The 14264-nt window shown below is 37.1% G+C and overlaps 1 pseudogene; it reads left to right on the top strand.

The window, feature by feature from the left end:
* The first annotated feature begins 1881 nt into the window (after positions 1–1881).
* Positions 1882–2786, top strand: LOC101428000 (vomeronasal type-1 receptor 2-like; annotated as a pseudogene).
* Positions 2787–14264: the final 11478 nt, after the last annotated feature.

The raw sequence follows: 14264 nt of genomic DNA on the forward strand, positions 1-14264 counted from the left end.
AATTTTTCAGAACTTTTTTCAGCTCCCCCAACATGAGCTGTCACTGCTGCCACAGGTGAAAAGATAATTGTAGTTCTGTGGGGAGGGTAGGTCACAGCTCATAAGCCCAGCTCTCAGGGTCTGGCTGCTCCTCTCACATATGCTCAGCTCTTGTGGCCATCACTCTGGGGCCACCTTCATGGCAGGACATGGTTGGATGAGTATTTTCTACTTTGGCCCGAAAGACAGAGTCTGTAAGGGAAGGAGACATATCAGGAGGAGGTAAGTGATAATTTCTGGCAAAGGGTTTCCTCTGGATTTGAAATGTATCCAATGCCAAATTCACCCAGGAAGGATGGTCATTCCTGAGGCATGAGCTGAGCTTTTGGAGACAGACTGATGGTGAGACCCTATTGAAACCCTTGACTGCTCCTAATTTAATTGAATGAAATCCTTATTGAAAGTGGTACTTAATGTTTGATCCAAGTGGTATTAAAATCTGAATTTTAAGGTGCTCCAAGCCTGTTTTTCATAATTTACCTCATCTTGAATATGGTGTTACAAATTTGGAGTGAAATTTCCAGTACTGCATTTATTTCTATACAAGCTCTGTACTTGTAATAATGAGTATGATGGAGTTAATTGAAGTAATTGGTTCCAGCAGAAATAGTGTGACTGTCAGTTGATGAAATATAATTATTTTCAGTAATTTTGGAGTAATGTGCTTAATAAAGATAGTACCTGTGTCTCTATTAGAAAAATCTGTGGTCTTTAGATCATGGTGGGAATATTTTCTTCCCAATTAGGGAAAGAGGAATTACTTAAATTTAATTCAGGCTTTCCGACAGCAGAAAAAAATTAACTACTACAGCAGTATTACGGCTCAAATCATGATATTTTCTTCAGTTTAAATCATCTGATTGTTATTCCCACACTATTCATTTTTTACCCATTTCACCTTATTCAATGTACAAATTCCCATGCTTCAATATTGCATTTTACATTTTTGTCTTGTATTTTAATATTTTTCCAAAATTGTAGATTTTCTGTTAGTTTTTCTAAAATAAAAATATATAGTTTATTGTCTTTATGGAGGATTAATTTAGTTTCTAAACGAAAGTATTTAATCACTTCTTTTTGTTTTAAAGTCCCTTTTTCCAGAGCACCACACAATTTTGTACAGTAATTTATGTGTTGGATGCCATTGCACTTTAATTCTTGGCAAGAAAAAAAAGATTATTTTTGTTGCCATCCTAATTTTAACCACATTAAAATAATCCAATCTGGTGCTGGAAAATTGTTCAGGGCATCTACATTGTTTTAAGACTTTGAAATCTTCATTCTTTGGTGATATAGGACTGTAGAATTAATACTTAGACCAAAAAGGGAAATGGTCACAACAGGCTCAGAAAATAAAATAAATTAAATACATGACAAGGTTGCATGCATTTGGATTATTTGAAGAACACAGCATGTTAGTATGGTAGTTGTGATAGCAGAAGATTAAACATCAGCATCACTACACCCAGGCTACCCATTTTCAAAATCTGACTATTTTGAGGAGTTCCTTAGCATTCTCTTGGCTCAGTTCTCCTTGTCTGTAAATGGAGCATAGTATAAGCTAATCTTATAGACCTGTAGGGTCAATTATAACCCACAGAGTCACAAGCATAAGAGTGACCAATATATTGTAAGTGCTATAAAAATGCATAAAATTTGGAGAATCCCTTAACCAAAATAAAATACATATTAGAAATTATCAGGTAGAATAATAGTAAGTGGAAATTTTAAAATTTCTTGTTCCTTGAAAATACAGCCCACAACTCATGTTTCAATGCAGACTGCAGACTCCACTGCTGCTGAATTTGAATAGCAATCCTTGAATATGACAGAACAGCTGCCATGGATTTGAAAATAGGAATGCTCTTTCTATTCCAGACAGTCATTGGAACCCTGGGGAACTTCTCACTTTTGTGTGGTTACATCTTCCTTTACTTCAGTGGATGCAGGTTGAGTGCCGCAAATGTGATAATCAGGCACCTGTCTGTAGCCAACATTTTAGTCATTCTCTCTAAAGGAATTCCAAAGTCAATGGCAGTATTTGAAATGAAACATCTCTTTTATTATATGGGATGCAACCTTCTTTTATATGTATACAGAGTGGGCAGGAGCATGTCCATCTGCCTCACCTGCCTCTTGAGTGTCTTCCAGGCTATCACCATCAGTCCTGTGAACTCCAGGTGGGCAGGGCTGAAAGAGAAAGCCCGAAAGTACACTGGACCCTCCACTGTCCTCTGTTGGATACTGCACGTACTAATAAACATGATTTTTCCTATATATGAAAGTAGCAAATGGAGTACCAAAAACACCACGTGGAAAAATGACTTGACATACTGTCCTTCAATTAGTGACACATTTGCAGCATCATTGTTTATAGCATTATTATCTTTCCATGATTGTCTGTGTTTGGGACTCATGATCTTGGCCAGTGGCACCATAGTTTTCATCCTGTACAGGCACAAGCAACAAGTCCAACACATTCATAGGAACAACCTCTCCCCAAGATGTCCCCATGAGAACAGAGCCACTGACGCATCCTGGCCCTAGTAAGTAGCTTTGTATTTCTTTATGCCCTCTCCTACCTCACTTATGTTTATTTGGGTCTCTGTGTGGATTCTACTATATGGCTATCAAACATCGCTATACTAATTACTGCATGTTACCCAACAATCAGCCCCTTTATTCTTAATAGTCGGTACCCCATAGCCTCCAGGCTCTGGGTTGTCTGCCCTGGAAGGAATGCATAATTCCCTCACTTCATCAGAAAAAAATAAATTGTCTGTTTTGCACCATGTTCAATCATGGATGGACTCCTTTCTAACTGAATCTTAAACAAAATTATGTTGGATTCTCACCACAGAGAGGTGAACCAGCCAGACTGAAATTTTGCTGCAATAATAGATATTAAATAACAGGAACCATAATAAATGAAATAGTATGCAATTATTATATAAGTATTCATTATGATTATATTTTGTTAATGGCTGCAGAAATCAGTCTACTTGCAATAATATAACAGTTCATCTGGAAACAATGTGGAAACACTGGAATTGTTTTTGAGTATGTAACTATTTTTTAAACTTTACTCAACTTCATAAAGTAAAATAGCATAAAAAAGGCAGCCTAACAAATAATGGAAGCATTATTTAAATAATCCTGGGAAGCGGATGTTGTTCAGTTGTTGAGAACCTGATTCCCACGTATGAGGTCCTGTGTTAAGTCCCCGGTACCTCCTAAAAAAAATCCTGTCTGGGCATGTTTCTCTTATTTAATCCTGAAAACATCTCAGTTGTTTCCCCAGTGTTCCAAAAAATGGATAAATGAACACAGATGGTTTAAATGACATGACGAAGTTCTCCTTGTTAATGAGGAAAATGAAAAAGAAAATTCTTGATCCTATTCATAACTCATAAAACTCAATCTGACATGTTATTTTTTCCAAAGATTCAATTGAGCATGAAATTTTAAGGATAGTCCATAAAGATGGGAATAGCATCTCAATGGTCCTTTCAGAAACAGGGGGAAAGTGGAACATATGATGATATGTATGATATGTCATACATATCATACCTGGGTTAAGCTGGATGAAATATTAGGTTAATGTTATTGTCAGAATTGATGGCAAGGTTCTGAATCATATACTTTATATCCCAAGAGAAATAGTGATCATTAGAAATATGACAATGCATGAAGTGGGTTAAATAGTGTCCCACCCCAAGTTCAGGTCCACTTCAAATCCTTAAATGTGACCTTTTTAGAAACACATGCTTGGCAGGCATAATCAAGTTAAGATCCTGTATTAAAGGCACACACTAAACAAACATGACTGGTGTCCCAATAAGAGGGAAATATGGCCACAGACTCATGGGGAGGACACTGCGTGACAACGGAGGCAGAGTTTGGAGTGATGCACCAACACTTGGGTGCAGCGCCCAGAAGCTTGGAAGAGGTTAGGAAGGATAACTTCCAGGACCTTCCAAGGAAGCATGGCCCCAGATGCCTAGCCTCCAGCACTAGGAGAATGCATGTCTGTGGGTTTAGGCCACATCATTTATGATCATTTGCTATAGGAGACCTAGAACTGATAGCATGCTTATGCAGAAAGATTAGCATATTACTATTATTTTCAGGTAAGCATAGAAAAACATCCTGCAGGGGAACAAAATGGTCAGGAGATGGGGGATCAACAAGTCAATAGAGATTTGTTGTCATATAAAAATTGAGTGGGATTTTGGGATTTTTAGAAAGTAGATTGTTTACTATGAAGCCTTGATGACAGCTGACTATGGTGACAAGAAAGAGGGTTCAGGGATTCTTCTGTGCTTCCAGTTTGAAGAAACAAGCTATAGAGAAATCTTTCATCTACCTTGGAGACCTAAGGGAGTAGCAAAAGACTGGAGTCAAGGCTTTTGTTTTGTTTTAGGAGGTACCAAGGATTGAACCTGGGAACTAGTGCATGTGAACCTGGCGCTCAACCACTGAACTACACCCATTCCCCATGTCAAGATCTTAATGAGGATTTTATTTATTTATTTTTAGGAGGTACCAGTTTTCTGAAAACAAGTTTGCATATTACAGGCAACACTGATTCCAGAAAAAAATCTTCAAAGCAGTAAAATCAGAAATATAAAAAAATGGAAAACTTTAGAACAACCATACTGAAAGAGTAAAACTTATGAGACAAGATGATGAGCTTTATGTTTCTGTTACTGTGTCTTAATTCTTTTTGTGTATCTCTGTTCGTTCAGTATATAATTTAATACTTCTCTATAGTAATATTAAACTGACAAATGCAAATTATTAAAAGACCTCTATTCAAATCATCAAAAATTATATATGTATTTATATTAATAACATGAATACTAATTTGAAATGATAAAATAGATAACCCAATTAAATCATTAATCTGACAAGTTTGATGGTAATTTGGATGGTAAGTGTATGTTCTAAAAGGTTTTCTTTGAAACAGTTTTTGTTTTTATTATTAAGGAAAAAGAGGGGAGCTGATGTTGCTCAGTGGTTGAGCACCAGCTTCCCACATAGAGTTCCTGGGATCAATTCTCAGCCTGTATTTCAAAAAAAAGAAAAAAAATGAAAAAGAAAGTAATTTTTTCCTAAAATAAAATGGCTGGTTATTAAGAAACAATAAAATGTGGGACAAAACCTGAATAAATGCAGAAAGTGCTGAATGTTCACTAAAAAGGAATTTTGTGTTTAAAGTTGAGTAAGATTTGATGGGTGTATAAATTTTGTACTTTCTCAAAGTTTCATAAATCGTTGGTACAAAGAGTTTCTCTCCAGACTAATCAGATTTAAAAAAAAAATCTTTTATCAAAATACCTCCTTGTTCTTCAACCTTTCCCTTCCTTGGCTGCTTAAGGAAAACAAGTTTTATGACACTTAAAAGAACATAATGTTCTGATGTGGGCTATGGGTGGGAAGCTGTTCATCACTCTTCATAGATAACCTAAGCTGTCTGTTTCCTGACTTGTGGATGTGGGACAATGAGAGGCTGCAGTCCTGCCCTTGGTGACCATGGCAATGACTCCAGTCCTGGAGGAACAGTTTATCAATGCCAACTCTATAAACTTTAAATATTCAGGGAAAATGCAAACCGAATGTGCTAAAAGCTTATCTAGAATGTATGAAGTCCATCCTAAAAGCTTACCTAGGATGTGGAAGGTATAAGCTAATTCAAGCCTATTGAGTATTGAAACAAAAGAACCATTTGGTCGTTCCTCTCAGTATAAGAGGAACTCAAAATTCTTGTTCCAGGGCTCAGATTTTGGAATGAGAAGCTCTGAACCTGGCTGGTCATAAAAAATCATTTTTCCTTCCCAAAAATTATTCCTGAGTCTTGGCCTTTCTCTATGCAAATAATTGAACCTCTTGACTTCTACAACATTCAAACCTGCTTTCTCAAATTTGATCCTGAAAAATATCATTTATTGCAAAAAGTTAATCTTACAAAGTGAGAAATAATAAAGTTCACTTTATATGTTATAAGTTAAAGGAATAGTGTTTGAAAGTGTTATAAATTAAAAGGGATTCTTAAACCCTCTGTAAAAGTTATATGAGTAAAGTGTCCTTATAAATACTTAAAAAGTGTTAAAGTTTCAGCATAATATCACATAAAACTATACGTCTTTCATGAGGGTTTTAATTATTTTTGAAAGCACAATTTATCACAAAAAACAACCTCTCTACCTGAAAATCAAAGGCATGTGCTTTAACTCATACTCACCTGATTCACGCTGAAGGCAGCTGCGGGATAAGATATAACAGTAAGTTATCATAAATTAAAGCAACAACACTGCCATATGCAGCAACCCTAAATATTGTTGGTTTATTACAAAAATTAATATCCACTTATGTCACTGTCACTTTGGTTCAAAACTTGCTAAGGCTTTCTCTAGTATCTCCTTAGGCAAATCCAACCAGCCTGCATTCATATTCCTGTAAAGGCCAACAGTGGGTTCTACAGTGATTCCCCAGGGCTATGTGCAGAACCCACGCCATCTGTCCTGGTCTGGGGGCAAAAAATCTGGCTGGTAAAGAAACCTGTGGTTGTAACTCTATTTCATTATATTAATAATACTTTGTTAAGCAATAATTCTTTTCAAGAATGAAAAGAAACACCAAACACAATGGTATCTTATTGTAAAAGCCTAAAAGGGGCAAACAATTAAAACAAGCTATGAAGTCCTTGCTGCTTTGTCCAACTCTTAAGTGTTGTTAAAGTATAATGTTTTCCCACAACACGAACTCCAAAATGATTAATAACCTTCCTGAGGTTGTTAGGGTACTAAAAACCCTTCATCCCACATTTAACTCAGATATTAAAATCATTGTATGTGTTCATCAGAAAAGGGTGTGCATATTGTTCACTATTGCCGAATGTTGGAATCAACCCAAACGCCCATCAACAGATGAATGGATCAATAAAATGTGTTATATACATACAATGGAATACTACTCGGTTTTAAGAACAAATACACTATAAACACACGTGATAACATGGATGAATCTTGAGAACCTTATGTTGAGTGAAGCGACCCAGGCATTGAAGGACAAATACTGTGTGACCTAAATGATATGAAATAAGTAAACGAAGCTGCCTCAGAGAACTAGAGACTGGATGATAGGCTCTAAGGAAAATGGGGGGTAGAGGAAGGATGTAAGCTGACACCTACATGGGAGAAACCTATGATAAGCTGGAAGTAAGTATTTGTACAGGGAAGGGATAAAATGAGGGCATAGGGTTACCTTTGAGTGGGGCTTTGTGGGCTTGAGGGGGACGAGGGATGGGAGGATGGGTAATTTTGGCCAAGAAATTGGGGGGAGGGTGAGGCAACATATGAACATAGGAGATTGTCAGGTATTTGGCTGAGAGTACACTGCTGAGAAAACTTTTCCAAAAATACAATAAAGAATGTTACCTGTTTAAGATGCTTAAAGGGGATAATCTGATGCAGGACAGGCCTCTAGGGAATGTGTGAATGCTCATTTTGCCAAAGTGGGTTATATCATTGGATAGAGACCCATACAACGAGAGTGAAGGTGTACCCACATCCTGGGGAGGACTGATGCCCTCAAATAGAGGGAATTGTATCTCTCAAAAGAAATGGTGGCTGCCAGTGCATTAGGGCAGTTGAGCATGTCAAGCCCTCAACACTGTTGCAAGTATCTCTGAACATGGCCCTTCAATTAATGAAGATTGACTGTCACTGTGGGCCCTAAGGGGAAGGGGGAAGGAGGTATTGAATAGATGGAACCAATGTAACTATGTGGGCAATAGAATTGTTCCACAAAAATATGCAAGGATGGATATAAGACATGTAAAATTACACCAAAAATACATAGGGGCCAATAGGCTAAAATGTAAATCATAATGTAAAACATAAGATAACTAAAAATTTAGAAAATTGTATAGTCTAAAATATAAACCACAATATAAACACAAATGTTACCTTGTTTGAAAGCTATTGTCTCAATATCCGTACATCAGTTTCACTAAATATAGTATGAATATGTAAAAAGATTATTGCTGTGGAAGGGAAAAGGTTTTATAATGGATATGTGGGAGTACTGTGTATTGTATATATGAACTACTGTGATCTAAAACTCTTGTGAAGATAAGCTTAATAATTAGAAAAAGAAAAGAAAAAGATAGGACGTAGACACTGAGGAAAAGACGTAAGTAGTTGCCTTGCCAATTTGCATACAGGGCAACACTTACTGAGGTGATGGAAGGAAAAACATAAAAAAAAAGCTTTTACATTTTTAAATTTTTGGATACCCCAATTAATTTTTACCTTAATTTTTCCAAATATGTATTCTATATCCTTTAAACTCATTTCCATATTCCATTTTACTACAAATGGAACCTGGAAATATATTGGGCATCACTTTCCAGGAAGTTTTGGATCACAAAGAAGTTCAACAACGGCAGGGGAGGAATACTGGTGTGGAATGTTATTGACAGGGGACATATGGTTGGCAGGGAGTTCTCCAGGGCATATATCCAGGGTACATAAAAATGTTTGGATGTTTTCATAGTGGATACAATTAAAAAGAACAAATGAGGGAGTGCCGAGTTCCTAGCCAGGGGAACTCTATCACAGTCCCCAAAGGAACAGCAACAATCCCCCAAAAGCAATGGCAAAGACCAAAGAAAGAAGGAAGGTCCAACAATGAGCCTTTGATACTAATGACTATGCTTGAGAGCCTCTGCAAATGAAATAAGAACAAGGCCTAGAGCTGCACAGTGCCTAAGAGTTCATTCCTGAGAGCCTTCGTGTTGCTCAAATGTGGCCAGTCTTGAAGCCAAACTCAGCATGTAAATGCCTTGCCTTCCCCCGAGTGTGGGACATGACTCCGGGGGATGAGCCTCCCTGGTGCTGAGGGATTACTACCAAGTACCAGCTGATGATGTAACTAGAAAATGACCTTGAATAAAAGGGTAAACTCGGAACAGCGAATATCTCAATCTACATATAATAGCAGGACTTAAAAATGCTTTTTGATTTGAATCAAGGGGGAAATGGAAAGGACAAATCAGTTTATATGGCTGAGTCCCCAAAATGAGCCGGGAGTTTATCAGAGGGGTTGCCCTTATGCACACCTCAGCAGAGTCCCTGAGATAGATAAAGTAGATACAACCCCGGATATTGGTTCTTCTGAGGGCTACAGAGACCCACAGGTTCTATGGTCATGGCAGATGGAGTTCAGTGCCATGTCAGTTGGCCCTACTTTGGAGGTTGTGTTTCTGTGTGATGGAGCTGGACTCAGATGTGATCTTTGTTCACAAGCCTCCCCTGTTACTTTTACCTGAACTGTAGTTGGTGCTGAGGTTTAATATATACCCAGGGGACCTTAATCTCTGGACTGACCATGTGATAGCCAGGCCCTGAGCCTCAACAGACTTTGACTCGTACAGTCTGGTTTATTGGATTTACCCCACTCAGCTAACATGGAGTTGAAGAAGGTTAACCACATCACCAGGGAACCAAGAATGCCTAGAACTGAATGCAGGAGGATTGGATCCAGCATCCATGTGGAATCTAAGCCCCCTCTTGTTACAGATGTGGAGTGGACACAACCAAGCCAAGGTCCACAGGATGGAGGAATAGAGTATGGATTAGAGTGGACTTACTGATAATCTATTCATGAACTATTGTGATTAGTAATCGAAGAAAATGTGTCATTGGTGTGGAGAAAGGGGACATGGTGGCTACTGGGAGTAGGGAATGGGAGGAAGAGATGAGATGTAGGGGCATTTTCAGGACTTGGAGTTGTTCTTGGTGGTGCTGCAGGGACAGTTACTGGACATTGTATGTCCCCCCATGGCCCACTCAGTGGAATTTAGGAGAGTGTATGCTAGGATGTGGACCATTGACCATGAGGTGCAGTGGTTCTCTGAGATGTATTCACCAAATGCAATGAATGTCTCATGATGATGGTGGAGATTATTGTTATGGGGGAGACGTGGGGTAAGGTGGGTGGGGGGTATATGGGGACCTCATATTTTTTAAATGTAATATTAAAAAAATAAAGACAAAAAGAAAAAAAAGAAATACAAAAGGGAGTTCTGCAGGAAGAAAGGAAAAACAGGAGAGGCAGAGTTGGAGGAGAATGTAAGAGCAACAAAAGAGACAAAAAGTGAAGGAAAAAAACAAAATATGACAAACACAAGTCCAATCAAAATATGGCTAACATCAATATTTCCATGCAAGTAATAACACTGAATGTCAATGGATTAAACTCACCTGTTAAAAGATTCAGCCTGGAAGATTGGATAAGGAAATATGATCCATCTATATGCTGTCTACAAGATACACATCTTAGAACCAGGGATTCATGGAGGCTGAAAGTGAATGGCTGGAAAACAATCTTACAAGCAAACAATAACCCAAAAAAGGCAGGAGCAGCTATATTAATATCAGACAAAATAGACTTTAAATGTGAAACAATTCTGAGAGACAAAGAAGGATACTACATATTAGTGAAAGGAACAATCTTTCAAGAAGAACGAACAATCATAAATATTTATGCTGTTAAGGGCACCTCCAAATATGTGAGGCAAACACTGGAAAAACTAAGTGAAAGAATAGATGCCTCTACAATTATAGTGGGAGACTTTAATACACCATTATCAACTTTGAACATAAAATCTCAAAAAAGAATCACTAAAGAAACAAAAACTTTGAACAGTATATTAGAGGAGCTGAATCTAATAGACATATACAGATTATTACACCCAAATACAGCAGGATATACTTTTTTCTCAAGTGCACATGGATCATTCTCCAAGATACACCATATGTTAGGCCACAAAGAAAAGCTCAATGAATTCAGAAAGATAGAAATCATACAAAAAAAAAATCTCTGACCACAGTAGAGAGAAGCTGGAAATCTGCAAGGTCCAGAGGCACAGATTTCACACCAAGATATGGAAATTAAACAGCACACTCTTAGAAAAACAGTGGGTCAAAGAGGAAATCTCAAAAGAAATTAATAACTATCTTGAAATTAATGAAAATGATAACACAACATACCAAAACTTCTGGGATGCAGCAAAAGCGGTATTAAGAGGGAAATTTATAGCCATAATTTCATACATCAAAAAAGAAGAAAGAGCAAAAATTTAAGAACTAATTGCACATTTGGAGGACTTAGTAAAAAAACAACTAAGTAACCCCACAGGAAGAAGAAAGAAAGAAAGAACAAAGATAAGAGCAGAACCTAATGAAATAGAAATTAAGAAAGCACTTGAAAAGATAAACAAGACTAAGAGCTGGTTCTTTGAGAAGATCAATAAAATTGACAAACCCTTAGTGAGACTAACAAAGAAAAAAAGAGAGAAGATGCAAATACACAAAATAAGAAATGAGAAAGGAGATATCACCACTGACCCCATAGAAATAAAGACTATCATAAGAGGATACTTTGAAAAACTATATTCCAACAAAAATGACAATTCAGAGGAAATGGACAAATTCCTAGAAAAACACAACCAGACTTTATTGATGAAAGAAGAAATTGATGATCTCAACAAACCAATCACAAGTAAAGAGATAGAAGCAGTCATTAAAAACCTCCCAACTAAGAAGAGCACAGGGCCAGATGGCTTCACAGGTGAATTCTACAAAACCTTCCAGAAAGAACTAACACCAGTCCTGCTGAAAATCTTCCAAAAAATCAAAACAGAAGGAACATTACAGAACTCCTTCTATGATGCCAACATTACCCTAGTACCAAAGCCAAACAAAGACACCACAAGAAAGGAAAATTTCAGACCAATTTCTCTAATGAACCTAGTCGCAAAAATCCTTAACAAAATACTTGCTAACTGTATTCAACAACATATTAAACGAATTATACACCATGACCAAGTGGAATTCATTCCAGCTGTGCAAGGACGGTTCAACATAAGAAAATCAATCAATGTAATATACCATATAAAGAGATTCAAGGAAAAAAGTCACATGATTATATCTATAGATGCAGAAAAAGCATTTGACAAAATACAGCACCCTTTCTTGATCAAAACACTGCAAAAGATTGGAATACAAGGAAATTCTCTGAATATGATAAAGAGTACATATTAAACACACACAGCCAACATCATTTACAATGGTGAAATCCTAAAATCCTTCCCTCTAAGATCAGGAACAAGACAAGGATGCTCACTCTCTCTCCTTCTATTTAACATTGTCTTAGAACTACTGCTCAAGCACTGAGGCAAGAACCAGATATAAAAGGCATTCAAATTGGAAAAGAAGAAGTCAAAATTTCATTATTTGCAGATGACATGATCCTTTACATAGAAAACCCTGAGAGGTCTACAACAAAGCTTCTAGAACTCATAAATGAGTTTAGAGAAGTTACAGGTTATAAGATCAATGCGCAAAAATCAGTAGCATTTCTGTACACCAATAATGAGCAAGATCAGGAGGAAATCAAGAAACAAATACCATTCACAATAGTAAATAAAAAAATCAAATATGTAGGAACAAATTTAACTAAAGATGTAAAAAACTAATACACCGAGAACTATACAAGACTGTTCAAGGAAATCAAAGAAGACCTAAATAAATGGAAGAATATTCCCTGTTCATGGATAGGAAGACTAAATATTAATAAGATGTCTATCCTACCAAAACTACCTACACATTCAATGCAATCCCAATAAAAATCAACACAGCCTTCTTTAAGGAACTAGAAAAACTAACTATGAAATTTATTTGGAAAGGAAAGAGGCTCCAAATACCAAAGACATATTGAAAAAGTATAACAAAATTGGAGGAATCACACCACCAGACTTCAAAACATATTACAAAGTTACAGTAGTGAAAACAGCATGGTATTGCCATAAGGAGAGACACACAGACCAATGGAATCGAATTGAAAGTTCTGATATAGAACCTCATATATATAGCCATATAATATTCGATAAAGCCACCAAACCCTCTCAACTGGGAGAGAATGGCCTATTCAACAAATGGTGCCTGGAGAACTGGATATCCATATGCAGAAGAATGAAAGAGGATTAGCATCTCACACCTTATACAAAGATCAACTCAAGATGGATCAAAGACCTAAATATAAGAGCCAAGACCATAAAGACCTTGGAAAGCATTGTAGGCAAACATCTACAAGACCTTGTAATAGGAAATGGCTTCAGGAACATCACACCAAAAGCACAAGCAGCAAAAGAACAAATAGATAAATGGAACTTCCTCAAAATTAAAGCCTTCTGCACCTCAAAGGAGTTTGTCAAGAAATAAAAGGGGAACCTACACACTGGGAGAAAATATTTGGCAACCATACATACGATAAGAGACTTATAACTTGCATATATAAAGAATTCCTATATCTTGAAAATAAAAAGATAAACAACCCATTTAAAAAATGGGAAAAAGATTTAAACAGACACTTCTCCAAAGAAGAAATACAAATGGCTAAGCAGCACATGAACAAATTCTCCAAATCTTTAGCTATCAGGGACATGCAAATCAAAACTACAATGAGAAACCATCTTACTCCCATAAGATTGGCAGCTATGAAAAAACAGAAGAATACAAATTCTGGAGAGCATGTGAAAAAATGGGAACACTCATCCACTGCTGGTGGGAATGCAGAAGGATCCAACCATTCTGGAGGACAGTTTGGCGGCTTCTCAAAAAACTAACCATAGATTTGCCATATGACCCAGCAATACCACTGCTGGGTATATACCCAGCAGAACTGAAAACAAGGACACAAACCGATATATGCACATCAATTTTCATAGCAGCATTGTTGACTATCGCCAAAAGTTGGAATCAACCCAAATGGCCATCGACAGATGAGTGGATCAATAAAATGTGGTATATACATACAATGGAATACTACTCGGCTTTAATAATAAATACAGTATAAACACACGTGATAACATGGATGAATCTTGAGAACCTTATGTTGAGTGAAGCAACCCAGTTATTGAAAGACAAATACTACATGACCTCAATGATATGAAATAAGCAAGTTGCCTCAGAGAGCTAGAGACTGGAAGATAGGCTCACAGGAAATCGGGGGATAGAGGAAGGATGTAAGCTAACATCTACATGGGTGAAATCTATGATAAGCTGGAGGTAAGTATGTGCACAAGGAAGAGATAAAATGGGGGCATAGGATTATCTTTGGGTGTGGCTTTGCGGGTTTGAAGGGGGCTGGGGATGGGC

Source organism: Dasypus novemcinctus, chromosome 18, assembly GCF_030445035.2.
Source record: "Dasypus novemcinctus isolate mDasNov1 chromosome 18, mDasNov1.1.hap2, whole genome shotgun sequence".
Lineage (NCBI taxonomy): Eukaryota > Metazoa > Chordata > Mammalia > Cingulata > Dasypodidae > Dasypus > Dasypus novemcinctus.